The sequence below is a fragment of the Pinus tabuliformis genome, chromosome 7 (genome assembly GCF_031772625.1).
Source record: "Pinus tabuliformis cultivar Carrire ecotype Pingquan chromosome 7, CPIR1, whole genome shotgun sequence".
NCBI lineage: Eukaryota > Viridiplantae > Streptophyta > Pinopsida > Pinales > Pinaceae > Pinus > Pinus tabuliformis.
This window is the reverse complement of record NC_142293.1, coordinates 1,594,775,477-1,594,788,529: the sequence shown is the minus strand read 5'-3', so window position 1 is coordinate 1,594,788,529 and position 13,053 is coordinate 1,594,775,477. Positions and strand designations below refer to the sequence as shown.

The window sequence follows — 13,053 nt, the reverse complement described above, 5'->3', positions numbered from 1 at the left end:
CTGAGATTCAGAAGGTTACAAGTAGAGGTAGGAACTCAACCCCAAGATTTCTCCAGGTGCTTCTCTATCCATTTTCATTCTATTCAAACACAATACTGAAGAATTATTTGAAATATCCCTCTACCAGGACTATTACAAGCCTTCCAACTCAATGATCTGTCAATTTCACCTGTAACATATGATGCCAGTCCAAAAATCTGTTGTCTACAAGAAAAAAACCAAATTAAGAAGTCTGGACCTTGAATATAGGAAGAACTAAAAACAACATCCTTCTATTTAAAGAACTCATAAAATGGAACACATACCTTCTCCATTTTCCCAAGATCCAAACCTTCGAAATTCTTTAAGGTAAGATATGGAGGCAATGCGAATCTACATTTTTGACAAAGAAAAATCAATAGAAGTCAAAAACAATTATGGATCCAGAATTGAATCTCAACACAGAGGTGTGACTTACTGTCTAGCATGTATGAGTGGATATCACAATGAGACTTTTCAAAAAATTAGATACCTCAGTGTTAGACAAAGGATGAACAAATACAACATCAACCAAAATCTTTGTAATAATGTAAATTCCCCTGATGCTTGTAATGAAAGAGGTGCCATAATGTTCAAAAGTTTGGCCCAAGACAAGGTGACTAAAATTGAAAATTATAGCTATTCAATGTTTATCTAACCTGATTGCAGTCATAAAGTTGGTGAAAAAATAGATACGGGAGCTGAAAGTACATATTTTTCAAATGACTATGTATTAGCTAAGGTACAGTAGCTAAACAGGGGAGATTGTGAAATCCATAAGAAACTCATAATATGCAAGCAATTGAAGGGCTATCTTTGTAAAAAAAATAAAAAACAACCATGTAGAAACAAATTGAACCATTTCACATCCTGCTCACAAACTCAAACTAAACAATTTTTAGACCCGTGCCTTCTGTTAGTGGATATCACAATTAGACTTTTCAGAACATTAGATACCTCAGTGTCAGAGAAGGGATGAACAAAGAGGAATCCCAGATAAAATGAAGACTTCTGACTTATTTTAAGTTTGATACATTATAGGTGCTAAATGCTTTTTCTAACCCTAGCGTCGCTTCTGATCCTAAAAGAATTCCACAATGTTATGATTTTTATTGAGAGCTGAGAAAGTGTTAAAACATGGGTACAAACTCATAACGTTAAAGAGGAGTATACTCTGAATATAATATTTATCCCATGTGTCTACCTAGTCTTGTCAGAAAATCTAAAATAGAATGAATTTTCACTACCTATTTCTAATGTCAAACTCCCTCCACCCAAGTCGAGGTGTGTCCATAGTCAGTGCAATTGCCTTAAAACCAACCCTCTCCACTCTTCTAACAATTTGTGCAACAACATTCCTATTCTTGTAAACCTGCCAGCAATGACATCTAAATTTTAACACCACTCATACATCCACATTTAATAAACCCAACGGAATATAACTGATCTTACCATTGGTTTAGGAGCCTATAATACAATTGGATGGATATGAACTCAAATACATCTCAGAAAACATGGGAAGACAATCATATGGGTGGAAATGATAAACTTACATAAAGTTGAAAAAAGCGAATGCCTGGTCCAGTTGAAGCAACCTCTTCAACACTTGATGTAGCCCATGAAGAAAGCGTCTACAACAAATATATCCAAGCCTCAATTTTTATCAACACAACAAACTATTTCAAAATCCAAAATCATTATAATTTCTTAATTCCTTAATAGCTAGAAGGAAATTAAAACATTCAGAAGATCGATCCCACAAAGAGAAGATCGATGCCCAAACCATTATAGTTCCAGCAGCTCTTGCAGTAGCATACTCTCCTGTAAAAGATGATGGATTCACTTTGAGAAAATATATGCATCAAAATAGGATGTTAACTGTAATACAATAATCTAATGCATACCTTCGGGATGAGCCATCTTTTGCATGGCAGTTGGAGCAATCATAATAGGCATTTATATCTAGAATCCCAACACAGTGGTACTCAGATCCACCTTTGTTACATCAACCAATATACGGGGACGGACCCTGATACATACAACATCAACCAAAATCTTTGTAATAATGTCAATTCCCCTGATGCTTGTAATGAAAGAGGTGCCATAATGTTCAAAAGTTTGGCCCAAGACAGGGTGACTAAAATTGAAAATTAGAGCTATTCAATGTTTATCTAATCTGATTGCAGTGATAAGGATGGTGAAAAAATAGATACCAGAGCTGAAGGTACGTCTTTTTCAAATGACTATGTATTAGCTGAAGGTAGAGTAGCTAAACAGGGGAGATTGTGGAGTCCATAAGAAACTCATAATATGCAAGTGATTGAAGGGCTATCTTTGTAAAAAAAATAAAAAAAACCATGCAGAAACGAATTGAACGAGATTTCCTGCAGATATACATGCAATGGAAAAAAGAGAACAAGAGAACCCACCATAATAGGCATTTGCCAAGCTTCCATGTGGAATGTAGTCATAAACCAGCAGTTTTTCCTCTATTCTCCAATAGAAAGCTCGGAGGCGAACAATGTTGGGATGTTTAACCCTACTGATTGCTTTAGCTTCTGCTTCAAAATCCTTGATACTATGAGACAAACTAAAATGGAAATACATACCCGAGCAACCATTCTATAAATAAAATTTTAATTAATTAACTGAATTTTAAAAAAAATTAAAATAAAAGTTTTACGATGATACTCTTAATTTTTTTATTCATACCCATGTTATCCTCTCCACATCGATCCCAAATCTCAGAAACTCTAAATCATAAAATATCCCCACTTACTTAGCTTATAACATTTGAATGAACCTGGAACTAAAAATAATCAAAACAGAATACCACGATTGAAACTTACCTGTTAACTTAGCTGAAAATGATATATTGTCTAGAGGTGTAAAACGTATCCACCATCATCCTACCTACAAATGGATAAGTCCAAAAAAAGGGAGAAAAAGTTTTTAGCACCAGCAATTTAATAGCATCATCTTACCAGCCAATAATGAAGTCCAGAAGCCTCTGAACAGCTGAAATGTCTTGTGAATTGTTTAGCAGTGGTTCATACCATTCGCATGACATTACAATTCCAATGAACCCTTCTTGATCAGCCTGTTGGTTACATAATATTCTCTATTAATTATATCATCCCACCAAAATATGTTAATTGCATACGTATTTATACCTGGTATTCTTTCATGTACAGTTGGACCGCTGAAGCGTGGGCGCACAGTATATTGTGCGCAGCGATATATGGCTCCGTGGAAGAGTTTCCCGCCCTGCAACCCCCTAAGACTGCTGAGCATCTCCCTGGAGGATAAGTGCCCGTATCATACCCTCGTGGTACGAAGATATTCGATTCATTAAAAGTGCTCCAATATTTCACTCGCCCGCCAAAATTTCTGAAACATGCCTCTGCATACCTAGTAAAATCATCTCCGCAGAGCCACAACAACGGTGATTAATACAAATTGATGATCCCCCCTTATATTTCGTATCATGAGAACTTATAATTGATGTAGAGGAATGCAAAGTACACAATATTTAGGCTGAGCCAACCCTCGTATAGATCCTCCAGGGCTTGTGGAATATCGTAGTGACACAGCGCAACAAAAGGCTGGATCCCTGCCATTTATACACACTTTCTGTAAATTTATTTATTTATATGCATAGTGGAATTCTAATTAATAAAAAAAACGCGTGAAGGAGTCTAAAATTAAAATGAGCAGAAAGGAGTGAATGGGACAAAACTAAGATTGATGAATATTATTCCCTCGGCTCAGCAGAGAGTCGATGAGTTCATTATAGTACTTGACCCCGCCCATATTGATTTCTCCACGGCCGTCTGAAGAAAAAAATTATAAAACAAAGTTAGCACAAGTATGATGTTCGAATTTGGATCAAATTCACAACCCCGTGAATTCACACCAGGAAAAATGCGCGCCCAAGATATGGAGAAGCGGTATGAATCCACCCCAATTTCCGACATCATCTCCACATCTTCCTGCAATATCATAAGATGAAATTGTCTGGATGATTCAAGGTTTTTGGTCTTTGACAGTAACTATCAGATTTGATGATGGATTGAGTAATCATCTAAAATATAGGTTCCACAAAATTTTTCGCAAATCTCTAACAATACGAAACCAAGACAAATCAAGAGTGGAATGCAATATAGAGAAAGAAAATATATACCTTATAGCGGTGATATTCGTCATCTGTTACGTCTGCGTTCATTCCATCGGCAATTGTTCCTGCACCTCCCAGTACAAATTAACCTTTGAATTTGTAATTTGATTTTGAATCTGAAAGTAGGGTTGGTATTTGATTCTGAATCTGAAGGTAGGGCTGAAATAATTATAGGTGTATGCGAGAACACGTCCCAGTTGCTAAGTCCTTTTCCATCGGCCAGATAACCTCCCTCCACCTGAAATTAAAAATAAATCAATGGCGGCTCTCAAAATTGAAATGATGGAGAGAAGATATCTTGGGTGCGTTTGTGTGTGTACCTGATACGCGGAAGAAGCCACGCCGAATAGAAAATCTGATGGGAAGTCGCTCCTGCTCAACTCATATTTCTCCACAAATGATCACTTAACGAAGCAGGAAAACAAGAGCAACAGAAACACCATTGAGGTGAAGCAAGTACCAACCTGAATCTTAAACAAGAGCAACAGAAAAACCATTGAGGTGAAGCAAGTACCCACCTAAATCTTCATTTTCTTTTCAGGGAACCTAACAAAACAGTAAAGTCCACGTAGAAGCACCTGGAAGTAGCGTAGCGTCGAGCAGGACAAGCGCCGATCCACTGAGTCGCATCGTATACTCGTCTAATCAAATGGATGGCTAAGATTATTTTCATCGTCTAACACTTAAATCAAAGGCTCAGAAATGTACACGTAACCCAAGAGGAACGTTGATTCCAAAGGGAAACGCCTTACGGCGTAACAAGGTTAGTAAAGTTTATTTACATAAGACTACATACATGTAATAATGGTTAGATATTACTTTTATAGGTTATATATAAATTACATACTACACATGGATAAGGATTTATAAATATTAATATATGTCACAATATATATACACAATGTTACAATATTTATAAAATAATAATGAACCACCCTTTTACTTGATGTAGGTATGGAAAACAAGGAATTTAACAAAGAGCCACATGCATAACTTTATGCAATATATGAAGTGATGTGGCAACTGAAGGTGCCATAATGCTTTCTTATGACCAGTGAAATAATCATATCTTAAAGTTATCTTACAAGGTAGAAAAAAGCGATTAAAGGAGCATCAAGCCAAGTGACAATCACAATTGTCATATCATGATCAAGCCCTAAAGAAGTTCCAAAGCCAAGTAGTGAAGGCGAGAGAAATAAAAGATGCCAATTGAGAAGGGAGTTTTTCAAAATTCAAAATGGAGGGTCCCCATAATTTGTGTGGAAAAGGTATGGGGGTTTGTGATCACAACAATTGGTGACTCACGTGGAAGGAACCATTTGTCAGAAATTATTTAACAGAGCAATGGAACACATAAAATATTACAGAAAATTAAACACATAAAACAAGAGAGACACAAGTATACGTGGTTCACCTAATTTGGGCTATGACCATGGAGAAACAATTAGTCCTTCCTTTATATTATCCAACAAAATAAAGAGATACAACCTACAACAAATCCATTGTTTCCTCTTCGCTCTCACACAGTCGCCTCTCCCTTTCTCGCTTAGAATAGTAATACACATTCATAATACAATTCCCTCATATAAACCAAGGGTTTGCCTTCTAGGGGAAAAAACCCTAAATTAAACATAACTTCTACCATCAGATCATCTACCTCATGAACAACCCAGATTGACTATGAAATTACAATATTTTACAAGGAAAATTTTCATCTATTTTTATCTTCAAGGGCGTTGCCCCCAAACCCATGTAAGGGGAGGGGGATCCAAACATGTAGCAAGTTCCCCCACACACCCCTCGTCGGGGATTGGGATGCAAACATGACTGAAACAAGATGTTTGAATCAGGAAGATAATTAGGCTCCACATCCAACAATCTCCCACTTGGAGATTGATTATATCAACTCCATTGCTGCTTCACTTGTTAGAAAATGCTTCCACTTTGGACCTGGTTGTTTCTCATCTTCATCATCATTATTGAAGGCCAATTGAAACTTAGCATCAACTCAATTTTTCCCTAGTTACAACCTTTTTCAACATATCTGCAGGATTCTGGCTAGTGTGTATCTTTTCCAGCTTCAATTTTCCATCATTCAAAACTGACCGTATGAAATGATGCCTTAGCCACATATGTTTACTCTTAGAATGGAAGGCTGAATTATTTGGAAGATGAATGACACTTTTGTTATCACTACATAACCTACTCATCTCTTGCTTCTTATCCAACTCATCCATAAACCTTTGTAACTAAATCATTTATTTACTAGCCTATGTAGTAGCAACATACTTTGCTTCTATTGTTGAAAGTGTAACAATCTTTTGTAATTTTGAAACCCAATTAACAATTTTTCCACCTATAGTAAACACATACCCTGTGGTGCTCCTCCTTTTATCTCTATCACCTGTCGTATATGCATCAACATATCGTTGTAGAGCAATGTTTGAACAACCAAAGCATAATGCTTGATTTTTGGTACCTCTCAAACACCTAAGAATCCACTTTACTACCATCCAATGCTCTTTTCGTGGATTGTTCATATACCTGCTTACAACTCCCACTACATGTGCAATATCAAGTCTTGTGCAAACCATAATATTCATTAAGCTTCAATCTGCTTATGCATATAGAACTTTACACATATAATCCATCTCTTCCAGAGTCTTGGGACACATCTCCTTACTTAGATTGAAATGGCTAGCCAAAGGTGTATTAACTAGTTTTGCATTTTGCATATTAAATATTTCAAACAACTTTTCTATGTACTCATTTTAAGACAATGCTAATTTGCAATTTTTCTTGTCTCTAGTTATTTTCATACCAAGGCTTTGTTTTGCAACACCCAAATCCTTCATTGCAAATGAGTTTTCCAATTTTCCTTTGAGCACATTTATTTCTTGCATGTTAGACCCTTGTTCAAACATAAACCTATCAAATTTTAGATACCACTACCTTGGATTCTGTTTTAAGCCATCCAAGATCTTCTTCAATTTTCACATTAACTTCTCCTTCCCTTTGACCTCATACCCTTATGGTTGCTGCATATATATTTCTTCCTCCAAATCCCCATGGAGAAAGGTTGTATTTACATATAACTACTCAAGATGCAAATATTTTTCTACCACTAGACTTAAAATAGTTATGATTGGATTCATTTTAACAACAAGAGAAAAAATTTCATCAAATTCTATACCTTTCTTTTGTGCAAACCCCTTCACCACAAGTATATCATTATACCTTTGTTTACCTCCATATTCTTCCTTCAACCTGTAAACCCATTTATTTTGCAATGTTGTTTTACCTGCAAGCAACTTAGCTACGTCCCAAGTCTAGTTATGCATCAAGGAGCCCATCTCTTCTTCCATGGCTTGCTCCCACATCTTCCTGGTTTCTACCTACATTGTTTCTTCATATCTTTCTGGTTCACAAGAATCAGTCAATGATAATGAAGGAGAGTATTGTTCAAGGGGCCTACTTATCCTAGTGGATCTTCAAACACCACTTTCAGGTGTTTGAGGTTCTTATTGTTGTTGTGGTTGTTGTTGTTGTAGTAGTTGTTCTTATTGTGGATTAGGATCATTATGATTTTCAGGCACCTTTACTTATTCTGTGATCTCATCAAGCACTGCATATTATTTGTTTTTTTTTTTCTTTCCATACATCTGATCCTTATACATGACCTTTTCATTTAATATGACATCTCTTCTCCTAATGATTTTGTGATTTCTATAATCATACAAGCGATAAACAAAATCATTTACACCATATCCAATAAATGTACATTTCTTTGATTTTGCCTCAAGCTTTGTTCTATTTTCTTTATTTATGTGCATAAAGGCTTCACAACCGAAAGTCTTTAAAAATGAGTAGTTTACCTTTTTACCTTTCCATGCCTCCTCTAGAATACCACCATCTAAGGAACTTGAAGGCCCTTTGTTTATTAGATAAACATCATTATCTACAACATTTGTCCAAAATTGTAAGGGAAATCCTGCATGCAATCTCATACACCTTGGACGCTCCATGATGGTCCTGTTCATCTTTTCTAACACACTTTTTTTTCTTTGGTGTTCCTGGAACTATCTTCTCTCTATAAATTCCATGCTCTGAACAATAGTTATCAAAATATTTGATGCAATATTCACCTCCATTGTTTTATCTGAGACACTTCAACTTCTTTCCTATCTCATTCTCAACCAAACCTTTCTATTTTTTGAAAGTATCAAATACATCAAATTAATTTCGAATACAACAAATCCATGTTTTCCTAGTTGCATCATTAATACAAGTAACATAGTAGCAAGAGCCACTGAGAGATGATACTTGAGTAGGTCCCCATACATATATATGCATAAGCTCTAATTTTTCACTCTTCGTTTCCTTCCCAACTCAAATAAATCTAGTTCTCTTATGTTTTCCATAAACACAATTTTCACAGAAATCCAAATCAACATGCTTCAAACCTGGCAACAAATTTCTTGAGTAAAGAATCTTCATCCCCTTCTCACTCATGTATACGAGCCTATGATGCCAGAATGTTGTATCTTCTCCTATGGAGGTTAAAGCATTAACAAAATTAGAAATACTATTTCATAAATACAATGTACCAGTCTTTTCTCCTTTTTTATAACGAGGGCTCGTTTAATGACCTTCTAGGTTTTGTTTGTACAAGTAGTTACACAACCTTCACCTCCCAATTGCCCTATTGAAATTAGATTTTTCTTTAGATCTGGAGCATGCCTTACCTCCTTGAATAACCATTTGTTTCCATTATGTTTCTTTATAAAAACCTTACCCATTCCAATGATTTTACAAGGTTTATCATCACCGAGATGAACCTATCCAAAATATCCTTGAACATAGTCATGAAAATTTTTCCTTAAGGTGTGGCATGGAATGAGGCCCCTGAATCTATCACCCAGGAATCAATAATATTCTCTAATGAAAGAATCAAATCATCTTGCAACACATTACATGCCACATTCACTTCATGATTGTTCTCTTGCTTTCCATCTCCTTCTTTTCCCTTCTGATATTTCTAGTATTTATTCATGTGTCCTTTCTTCCCACATTTCCAGTACACTATCCCTGATATGTATTTGGATCTGCATTCTCTTGACTTACTCTTTTATCCTAGGATCCTTCTTCTTTCCATTTTTCTTCCCCTAGTCTCTACAGTCAAAGCATTACCTGATGTCTCATTGGATTTTTTCCATCGCATTTCCTTGCTAAGGATGGTACCAACAACATCATAAAACTTTAAAGTACTAGATGCTGAGACAGAGTTAGTAATAGCCATAACCAGACCATTCCAACTTTCTGGATATGAGCACAAAAATAACAGAGACCTAACTTCATCATCAAAATTTACCTCTACAAAACTTAACTGTTTGGTAACCAAGTTTAATTCATTTAAATGATCAACAACAGATCCACCTTCTGAAATCTTCATATTAAATAGATGCTTCATAAGAGATACCTTATTTGAGGCTGATGGTTTTTCATATAGTTTGGCCAATGTCATCATTAAACTTTATGTTGTCATTTCCTTTGAAATTTTGAATGTCACTGACGCTGCCAGACACAACTGTATTGTTCCTAGTGTCTTTCTGTTGAGAATCTCCCATTATGTGTTCGTCGTACTCATCAACTTCTTTGATTTTCTGCTTAATGATAGGTACAAATATTTCTAATACAAATAATCTTCCATCCACATCTTCCACAGTTGGTAGTTTTAGTAGTTAGATTTCTCGACCCTGAACCCACCATCTTCTCTCATTGCTCCCACTCGAACCAGGAACCGTTCTCTCCTACAAGTTTATCAACCAAATAAACCTTCGGCTCAGATACCAGTTGTTAAAAATTATTTGAAAAAGAAATGGAACACATAAAATATTACAGAAAATTAAACACAAAAACACATAAAACAAGAGAGACACAGATATATGTGGTTCACCCAATTTAGGCTACGTCCATGGAGAAACAACTAGTCCTTACTTTATATTATCCAAAAAAATGAAGAGATACAACCTACAACAAATTCGGTGTAATTTCCTCTCCTCTCTCACACAATATCCTCTCTCTTTCTCGATTAGAATAATAATACACATCCACAATACGATTCCCTCATATAAACAGAGGGGTTGTCTTTTAGGGAAAAAACCCTAAATTAAACATAACTTCTACCCTCAAATCATCCACCTAATGAATGACCCAGATTGGCTTCGGGGGCATTTCCCTTGAACCCTTGCCAAGTGGGGGCTCCAAACATGCAGCCACCCCCCTTGGAACCCCCAGGCAGCAATAGTGGGGGGAAGCCCCCGCCCCACAACCCCCTATCGGGGATTAGGATCCAAACGCGATTGAAACAAGACCTTTGTATTAGGAAGATAATAAAGCTCCACATTTGACACAATTATCTTTGGTTTTTAAAATAATGGGTTTACATTTATCAAAAGGATGAAGTGATGATTTCCATTAAGTATTCAAACATTAAAATGTTTCCCATGGGTCCCACGTTAATAGATCAAGAATATAGGGTCTGAAAAGATAAGTACTTGACACAAACTTAAGTCTAAAACCATCAATCCCAACCTTTTAGAAAAATATTTGATTTTAAATTTACATCATGTGAGTGATAGAAGAGGTACAAATAGCGAGTTTAGAGAAAGTATACATCCATAGTTTCCTCTACCTGACATCGTTTCGTTGCCAATGAGCCTGTTCAGTACCCCGACGAAGTTTTTTCTGTACCACACAATCATAGCCCCGTTGCCAGCATGCTTGTTTAGTACCCTTACGAGTTTGCTTGTACTTCCCATGTTTTCTTCCCCTATTATGTCACCCTTTCAATAAATATATTTGTTAACTAAGTTAATGTAGTTGGGTGAAGGGGTGGAATGATACAAGAGATCTTAAAAGAAATTGATATAATACTTATGAAATTTTGACTCCCTCATCCTTCCTTACAACTGTCAATCTAGAGGCTTCTATGTGAAGTGGTGGGATGGGTGGTATTCATCAAGTTAGACTCAATTTAGTAATTTCCTCGAAAATACGAACCTTATTTCTTAGAAAAGAAAATGTTCCTCTAGGGGAAAAGAATTAATGTGAGAGGACTTAGAATTTAATAAAGATGTCTCTTTAAGGTAAATGAAAACCCATATAAATTTCATAGTAAAAAATCCCTCTACTAACCAATCATTATTGCTTTGAAGATAAGTTTCCCTCATTAAAACAAGAAAACAAAACAAGCTCAAGCAATCAAAAGACTCAAAATTAGTGAGTATTAAAAGAAATCAAACATTAAGTTTTGAGAAAGCTTAAACAAAACAAGACAAAATAAAACAATTGCAACTTAGAGATTCATAAGCATGTTTTGATAGGTCGATATAGTGATAAATGATTCTTGTAACATAGTGATTAATGAGGATTTTCAAAACCTAATTACGATGTAGTCATATCCAAAATCCATTATGATGTTATAATCAAGATATTTGAATAAATAGATAAATTTTGAAAGTAAGTTTCTAAAGATAAAATTTGAAATAAAATAAGATAATACCTTGATGATAATTTAAAATATTGTTAAACCATGATTTCTTTATTTGAAATTCAAAAATAAAGCAAACTATGGTAGCTAAATACTACTGCTACTATATACACTATGTACAAAATTGCAGGATTAAAAACTATGTACAAATTTCTAGTGGAGACATTCCATCAGCTTTGTTCCTGTAAGAAAAAATACAACATGAATTAATAGCAGTAGTGGACCAAGGCTAGAAGAAAGAAAAACATAAACATAATTACAAGAATCTACCTATACATCTACATGAAATAATTTAAGAAAATTTATGTACAAAAGCCTTCCCTTGAATTTGATTCTCCAAATGCAATTAAATTGGATCCTCAAAACAAGGATTAATGCTTGATGTTAATTTCATAATAACATGAAGAGAAGAAAATAACATTCTTGGTAGGGATTTTTTACCTTCAGCTGTCAAAGTTTGTGAATAAATGTTAGTAGTAATCACCTAATCTATTTGTAAAGCTAGAAAAGGAACTGAAATACCTACATTTGTCAACATAGTTGGATTTGACACAAGGAAAATAAGGCACTAAAACTATGTTATGTGACAAGATTCTGGAATATTATTCAAATGAACCTCATTGGAAACTTGTAAATTGAAAGCTTCAAAACATGTGAAATTGTGCTTATCCACACAAGGAGAGAATAGTTCAAAAGAAGAATCTATTGATAAGTCTAAACCTAAATCACTTTGTGTTGGAAGTGATTCCATCCCATCACCATTAAGGTATTCATCATATATGACTTCTCTTTCTTGAAAATCATATGACTGATTTGAATTAACCATATCATCAAAAGGACAAGAAAAAGAGTCAAAATTATCTTTGACGTGCAAAGAATCTTCCTCCACAATAGTTGGATCTTGAAAGAGATATGTATTAGTCGAAGGAAATGTTTTAGCATAAAAATCAAAAGAATCATTACTAGGTGTACTCTAATATGTAAAATGGTTTGGGTACATGAAGTAATGATCATTAGAGCATATCAAATTAGGTGTATTTTTATGAATATGATTACAACTATGTTTTGTTAATTTGTTTTCTATTGAAGAAGTGGGAACTAGTGTTGTATTAACCTCCAAACAAGAAGTACTATATTTATCAGTCAAATCTTGAGGTGGGAATTTTCCTACTGAACCTACTTGAGATTAATCACAATCACTAGGAGAAGTATCATATATGTTTTCAAATTTCATAGCTTAATTTGTTTTGCTATCTTATAAAATTGTAAAAGAAACTCCTAGTGTTTATGGAGCTAAGGAATTATT

General features: G+C 35.0%; 1 pseudogene; it reads right to left on the bottom strand.

Annotated features, from left to right (window-relative positions):
• Positions 1-1,980: 1,980 nt before the first annotated feature.
• On the bottom strand, positions 1,981-11,016 carry LOC149254211 (putative beta-glucosidase 17; annotated as a pseudogene).
• Positions 11,017-13,053: the final 2,037 nt, after the last annotated feature.